At 41.0% G+C, this 8,403-nt stretch overlaps 2 non-coding genes across 2 annotated transcripts; both read left to right on the top strand.

Annotated features, from left to right (window-relative positions):
- The first annotated feature begins 1,818 nt into the window (after window positions 1-1,818).
- Window positions 1,819-1,891, top strand: Trnaa-agc (transfer RNA alanine (anticodon AGC)). The gene has a single exon. It is a non-coding gene; the product is annotated as a tRNA-Ala (tRNA).
- A 226-nt stretch (window positions 1,892-2,117) lies between these two features.
- Window positions 2,118-2,190, top strand: Trnaa-agc (transfer RNA alanine (anticodon AGC)). The gene has a single exon. It is a non-coding gene; the product is annotated as a tRNA-Ala (tRNA).
- The last annotated feature ends 6,213 nt before the right edge of the window (window positions 2,191-8,403 follow it).

The raw sequence follows: 8,403 nt of genomic DNA, 5'->3' as shown, positions 1-8,403 counted from the left end.
TATATATAGATAGATAGATAGATAGATAGATAGATAGATTTAGCTGTCGCTTTTAATGAAAAATGCACCTAAAACTAAGTGCAACTGTTAATATTACCAAGTGTTAGATGCATCGAATTTTCGCATATTGCAGTTTATGTGTACCGATAGCTTCACAGTAAATTAATATTTTAATGCTTTGCTTGTTTGTTTGATTTCTAACATAATCTACGCACGCACGCGCACATACATACATATACGCCCACACTTTTTATATATACGTATTTACCGATGACTTCCTTAATTTAAATATGCCATATGTTTTGTGTATATAACTAATTACAATGTACAGCTTAAGTCCAATTATATTAGTTCAATGTGTAATATGACCGGAAAATTTCAGAACACCGTAGTATGTCAAACTCCACATAACACCCTTGAAACTATCTCTATATCATCACACAGCGCACTAAACTCTAACACTGTTCAACAAAATTTTGTTTGTCTATAATCTTTCTTTTCTTGTCTTCAATCAGTAAGTGTTATTTCCTATTTGATTCCATTTAGAAATCAAAGGAAATGACTACTATTCCCTTCCCTTCAAATTTTGCCTTTCTAACCTGGACATCAATGCTTCGAAACTGGCCAATTTTCCATTACATTTTAGACATTCAGTGCTGAGTTGCTGAAGCAGAAATATCGTTATAGCAAATATTCTGCTCAATACCACAGATTTGCTTGTCAGTTGCTTGATCTTAACCACTTGAGCATGTCCCTTAGTGGTTGACAACATTTGCATCGCTGATTATGAGCAGGAGTACTGGGGGAGCATCATAACCATGTGTTGAGAGAAATTCTCTGGGGATTTGAATAAATATCATAAGAAAAGCAATGTTTAAAGGAAATATTAGTTATCTTTCAACCTTTTTAGGGGTAAGCAAGTAGGAAATAACAGTTGCTACCCAAGGTTAAAATTCATGCTATTACAGTGTAATATATCACATTCTATAACTGATTGGCACCAATATGGTGATGCTTGATATCTTTGTCAATGTGGCAAGCGACATTGCTCCAACAGAAAAATATGTTCCTTGGCAAAGCAATGCACAGAGGTTCACATTGTTTATTAATAGAAGGCAAGCCATAGCGTACATCGCGTAGCAGTGGGTCCCTAGATCTGTATGGTTCCCACGTAAGGCAGTGAACTAGAGCTTACAGTATTTATAGACAGCAAACCTCAGTATACATCGAACAGGATAGGGCCACATAGATTCGTGAGGGTTCGGAGTAACAGCATAGTACGCCCATATGATCTTTTCTACTCTAGGCACAAGACCCGAAATTTTGGGGGAAGGGTGCCAGTCGATTAGGTCGACTCCAGTACGCAACTGGTACTTAAGTTATCGACCCCCGAAAGGATGAATGGCGAAGTCGACCTCGGCGGAATTTGAACTCAGAACGTAAAAACAGACGAAATAGAGCTAAGCATTTCGCCCGGCGTGCTAACGTTTCTGCCGGCTCGCTGCCTTAACCTCAATATATATCGAATAACATTGGATTCCATGGATTCGTTGGGTTTCGAAGTAACAGCCAAGTAGGCTCAAGTCATGAAACAGCAACACACACGAACCTACTAAACATTTCGATTCCGTGAGGAACCCTTTAATGAGGTAGGACCCCTAAATGTATTTAGGAGTGCTACATATTGTTACACATCAGTGTTTTAGTTCAACAAATTCTATCTACTTTGATTCACAGCACAGCGAATAAAGTTTTCAAAAGTGTGATGGCACGAATAATCAGTTCTTTACGAATTTTTAATACCGTAGAAAGCATGGTGGGGAATTAGCTCAAGTGGTAGAGCGCTTGCTTAGCATGCGAGAGGTACCGGGATCGATACCCGGATTCTCCAATTTGTCACTGTCTTTTTTTTTCCTTCTTTTGTTACTCATATAATAAAACAACAATGCACATGAACGGCCTCATTACACGATTTAATGAGAAAACCTTTAATGAGTTAATATTCTTCAATACACTGTTACACATCGGTACTTTTGTCTAACGAATAAAAGTGTCAAAAGTGTAATGATACAAATCATCAGCTCTTTAGGATTTCTTGAAACTGAAGTGAATATGTTGGGGAATTAGTTCAAATGGTAGAACACTTGCTTAGCATGCAAGAGGCACCGGGATCGATACCCGGATTCTCCAATTAGTCAGGGTTTCTGTTTTTTGTTTCTGTTGGCGCAGGAATGTCAGCATGTTTGCTGGGTTTCGATTTGTAGCTATGTGATCTTAGGTTCGGTCCCACTGTGTGGCATCTCAGGCTGCATCATCCTCTATGAAGTCTATATCTTCGAGAGGAATGATGCTGGATGAGAGAAACTGTGAAGAAAACGCATCAAATCTGTGATTGTGTGTGTGTAATCGCGCGCGCTCATGGCATACAATAGCAATGCGCACGTTTATATGAGGAGAATTTTAATGGGGTATTACCCCTAAAGTGTGGAGGCGCAATGGCCCAGCGGTTAGGGCAGCGAACTCGCGGTCATAGGATCGCGGTTTCGATTCCCAGACCGGGCGTTGTGAGTGTTTATTGAGCGAAAACACCTAAAGCTCCACGAGGCTCCGGCAGGGGATGGTGGCGAACCCTGCTGTACTCTTCCACCACAACTTTCTCTCACTCTTACTTCCTGTTTCTGTTGTGCCTGTAATTCAAAGGGTCAGCCTTGTCACATTGTGTCACGCTGAATATCCCCGAGAACTACGTTAAGGGTACACGTGTCTGTGGAGTGCTCAGCCACTTGCACGTTAATTTCACGAGCAGGCTGTTCCGTTGATCGGATCAACTGGAACCCTCGACGTCGTAAGCGACGGAGTGCCAACAACCCCTAACGTCCTTGTTATGCATAAATATTTTAGTCAGGCAAATTGCATTTACTTAGATTCACAGCACAGCAAACAAAACTGTCAAAAGTAGGAGGACACAAATCATCAGTTTTTTTAAGAATTTGTAATAAACTCGTAGACATGTTGGGGAATTAGCTCAAATGATAGAGCGCTTGTTTAGCATGCAAGAGGTACCGGAATCGATACCCGGGTTCTCCATTTCGCAATGTTTCTTTTTTTATTTTACTTATTACTATTGGGACTTGAATGTTAGCATGGCAGCAGGATTTCGATTTGTACCCACGGAGTTTTAGATTCTATCCCACTGGATAGTATCTTAGGTTTGTGTCTTCTGTTGCATCCTTGAGAAGTCTGATGCTGTATAGGTAAAACTGGAAGAGAGAAACTGCGTAAAGCTCATCATATGTGTGTGTGTGTTTCAGTGCGTGCGTGTGCACGCAAGTATGTGTGTGTGTGTGTGTGTGTAAAACAGCAATGCACACGAACGACCTCAATCTCACGATTCTACGAGGTATCACTCCTAAATATACTGTTACACTTGAGTACTTTAGTCCAACGTATTGTATCTACACCGATTCACAGCGCAACGAATAGAATTGTCAAACGTGGGAGTATACAAATCATCAGATTTCTAATTCGAATGATATGGTAGAATTTAAGATTGCAAATGAAAAGTCACTTATTGTAATATTCTTTTCTACTCTAGACCCGAAAGGCCAGAAAATCTTGTGGACGAAGCCAGCCGATGAGATCGACTCCAGTACGCAAGTAGTACTTAATTTATCGACCCCTAAAGGATGAACGGTAAAGTCGACCTCGGCGGAATTTGAACTCAGAATGTAGACAGACGAAATGCCGCTAAGCATTTCGCCCGGCGTGCTAACGTTTCTGCCAGCTCTCTGCCTTCACTTATTGAAATATTAAAAGAAGGCTATGTTATGTATAACAGTGCTGGAGAAACAAGGATGAAATATATCGTTCGCTGGAAACCCATGCATGGACATACAGGAATCGAAAACAGCATACACCAATGAACTTGTGGAAGACATTGAAGATCAAATTGAGGAGATGAGAACTGTTATGGTAATTAGCGTGGGAAAGTTGCATTGGCCCGTGCAAGATGCTGAACTGAATCGATAGATTCCACATTATACTACAGCCTGCGCAAATAAACGATGCTGTGTAGGTAAAATTTGAAGACTCCAATGGGTTAGACATGGTTAAATATGAGTTAATGTAATGCCTTTGTAAAGAGAGAATTAGCTCAGTCTGTAGGCCGCATGGCAAAGTATGCACTGCACACTATAATGGTTGACCGCTTTTTGATGCTGGTTGACAGTATTACTGCGACAGTAACAACCATCTCTGCTGTGTTAGGGCCGGTTCTAGAAGCAGGTGCCGAGTCTCAAGTACACTTACCACCTCCTCAGTCGTGGAAAAGCCACAAGGAAAGGCAAGTCAATACGTTTGCAGCATCCATGGAGCAACCTTGTCCATATATTTCTTAACAACGAGCGATACGAGGCGTAGATTTGTAGCGGGTTTCTACATCCATTCGACGCCTGGGTAAAGCAATACACTGAAGCTTACAGCATGCATTTATGGAAAGTAAGCCACGGTTTACATGGATTAACAGTGGACCTCTACATCCGTGACTCCTTAGCAGAGTAATGCACAGGGGTTCACAGCATTTATTAATGGAAGGCAGGCCATAGAGCACATAGACTAGTACTGGGCCCCTACATCCGTGTGGATTCCAGGCAAAGTAGCGCACAAGAGATTACATTTCTTACAGTCAGCAAACCTCATACCCGGGTTCTCCAGTTTGTAGAGTTTCCATTTTGTTTTTCTTTCTTGGCACAGAATTGTCAGCTTGGTTGAAGTGTTTCGATTTATAGCTACATCGTTTTAGTGTTCAGCACATGATGCTCGATTACACAGCGTCGAACGCCCTGCATGTTAGTACGCCACAAAATCTTAAATCGTAGAAGCGTGTGACTTGGTGGTTAGGGTATTCTGGTTTCGATTCTAGGAAACGCGTCGTGTCCTTGAGCAAGACAGTTTATTTCACGTTAACCAATTGACTCAACTGGCAAAAATGATTAGTACCTTTATTTCAAAGGACCAACGTTGTCAGCCCCTGTGCCCTACTGAATCACCCTGAGAACTACATTAAGGTTATGCATGTCTGTAGAATGTTCAGCCACTTGCACGTTAATTTCACGAGTAGGTTGTTCCGTTGGTCGGATCAACTGGAGCCCTCATCGTCGTAAACGACGGCGTGCCAGTTCATACCACATCATACCATCAAACACTGTTATATCTTAAAGCTTCCAATATCGCAGTAACGGTAGATAAAGAATACACTGTTATAACAATACAAAATAGAAACAGTGGCAGTAACAAACATGTAACGAACTAACAGTCTTTTACGAACCAACAATCAATATTTCCAACACACTAACTCGAACTGTAAACTTTACCTGGACTTCGAAGGCTAAACTACGGACTGCCGACTACGTCAGACCGTTACTGTTTATATGTGGTGGTCCTGTCTATTCTCGTCAGAGAGTGTAGTACTCTCGCCACAAGAAACGCAAAATTCATTCCAGACAACCAGGACCGTTTCAGGCCCCTTGGCAAAGTTACGCTATGGAGACTATAAACTGTGCATAAAACTCATCGAATGTGTGTGTGTGTGTGTGTGTGTGTGTGTGTGTGCGTGTGTGTGTGTGTGTGTGTGTGTACGCTCATTTCATAACACAGCAATGCACACGGACGACCTCAACATCACAATGCTACGAGGAAGCGTTTAATGAGATAGTTCTCCTAAATACACTCTTACGCATCAGTATTTTAGTCTAACGAATTTCATCTGCTTCGATTCATGACACAACGAATGAAATTGTCAAAATTGTGAAGATACAGATCATTAGTTTTTTAAAGAAATTTTCATAACCTCGTAAACAGGTTGGGGAATTAGCTCAAGTGGTAGAGCGCTTGCTTAGCATGTGAGAGGTACCGGGATCAATACCCGGATTCTCCATTTGTCAGGATTTCGTTCTCTTTTTTTTTTTTTTACTGTTGGCATAGGCTTGTGAGTTTGGTTGAAGTGTTTCGATTTATAGCCACGTGGTTTAGGTTCAGACCCATTGCGTGGCATCTTAGCGTGTGTCCTCGGGAGGAGTGATGCTGCGTAGGTCAAGCTAGAAGAGGGAAACTGTGCGTAAAACAAATCAAATGTGTGTGTGTGTGTGTGTGTGTGTGTGTGTGTACGCGCATTTCCTAAAACAGCAATGCACACGAAAGACCTCAACATCATGATTCCACGCGGAAACCTTTGAGAAGATAGTATCCCTAAATACATTGTTACGCATCGGTATTTTAGACAAACAAATTGCATTTACTTCGATTCATGGCGCAGCAAAGAAAGGTCTCAAAAGTGTAAGGATACAAATCATTAGTTCTTTACGAGATCGCAATAAGCCTATAGACATGTGGGGGAATTCACTCAAGTGATAGAGCGCTTACTTAGTATGCGAAAGACACCGGGATCGATATCCGGATTCTCCAACGTGTCAAGATTTTTTCTTCGTTTTACTGTAAATGTATGTTTGTCTGCTTGATTGAAGGGTTTCGATTTATATCGAGACCGGGGCTTTTGAGGCATGTGCTTTTCGCTTGAGTGGACTGATGCTGTGTACATAAAACCAGAAGAGGGAAACTGCACAAAGCCCATCAAATGTATGTGTGTGCAGACTTTCATACACGCATACATAAAGAGATATATTGTTGTAGGGGCCATATAGCCGATTGGATAAGGTCACCTGACAACCACGAGGTTACAGTTTCGATCCCAGCTCTGGTATTACACTAAGTTAACAACTCTGTTGCTATTGTCATTGTTTTTTGCTGTTCATTACTTTCAGGGAGGACTACATGAAGCAGACCTAGAATGAAAAACGTTCCAGTCGTGACCATTCCGTAGAGTAGCTAAAGATTTATCCGAGTCTATATTAACAAGTGTGTTCTTTTCTAGTCTATTAGTGATATTTAACTGCTATTTCTAGCAAGTATACTGAGAAAACCACATAGATAATACCTCGAAGGCTCGTGAAGTAGCACTGATTTTACTGTTGTTGTTGTTATTAGTGCTGATGATGACGATGACGACGACAATGACGATGATGACGACGACGTTGAAGACGATGATGATGATAGTGATGATGATGATGATAGTGATGATGATGATGATGATGATGATGATAATGATGATGATAATGATGATGAAAATGATGACAACGATGATGATGATGACGATGCTGTATAGCACGACCCCATCCCTGCACCTATTTACTCTAATGGGCCAGGTATGATTAAATATGAACTAATGTTGCTCCTTTCTAAAGTGTGAACTGGCTCAGTTCACTGGCTGCTTGCTTTGCATGCGAGAAGTTCATGGGATCATTCTCCAGCTCTAAGTTTGTTTGGGGTTTTTCCTTCTTTTTTCCCAGAGAGTCTCCCTGTTTGGTTAAAGAATTGGCTTGGTAGCCACATGATTTCGCGTTCGAATGATATAGACTTTGATATTGTATTTGAAAATCACTTATCAAAATATTCTTTTCTACTCCAGGTACAAGGCCTGAAATTTTGGGGGAGGGGGCCAGTCGATTAGATCAACCGCAGTACGCAACTGGTACTTAATTTACCGACTCCGAAGGGATGACAAGCAAAGTCGATCTCGGTGGAATTTGAACTGAGAACGTAAAGACAGACGAAATACGGCTAGGCGTTTCGCCCGGCCTGCTAACGTTTCTTATTTCTTAATTGCCCACAAGGGGCTAAACATAGAGTGGACAAACATGGACAGAAAAAAAGGATTAAGTCGATTACATCGACCCCAGTGCGCAAGTGGTACTTAATTTATCGACCTCGAAAGAATGAAAGGCAATTTGAATTCAGAACGTAACGGCAGACCAAATACCGCTAAGCATTTCGTCCAGCGCGCTAACGTTTCTGCCAGCTCACCGCCTGAAGTAACAATAATAGCAGCTTTTCTCAATCACAGGGCCTGAAAGTGTGTGAGCTGTGATAAGCGGGATGGATGAAGGGGTTAAAGTCGATTGCATCAGCTTCAATACTTCACTGGTACTTTGGAAGAAAGGAAAATTTGGCCTCTGTGGGATTTGAACTCAGAACGTAAAGATCGAAGAAAAAAAAAAAAAATTGCCGCTGAGTATTTTGCCCGACACACTCTCTCCTTTTATGGAGTCATCTACTTTGTGTTCTTTCTGCAAATCAAATACATAATATGACCTTATTTCCGTTAAAAAAATTTTTTTTTAGCTATTTACACGTACAAAGCTAATCGACATGACTTGAAAATTCACGTGAGCTAAAATACGTCAACTGACATTTTTAGTTTAAAAACTAAAAATCTATTTACCAAAAATCCTGTTGTTGTTGTTGTTGTTGACGTGTGTTAGTATATGCATATTATTTTTGTTGTTGTTG

The sequence above is a fragment of the Octopus bimaculoides genome, chromosome 5 (assembly GCF_001194135.2).
Source record: "Octopus bimaculoides isolate UCB-OBI-ISO-001 chromosome 5, ASM119413v2, whole genome shotgun sequence".
In the NCBI taxonomy this organism is placed as follows: Eukaryota; Metazoa; Mollusca; class Cephalopoda; order Octopoda; family Octopodidae; genus Octopus; species Octopus bimaculoides.
This window is presented reverse-complemented; position numbering and strand designations above follow the sequence as displayed.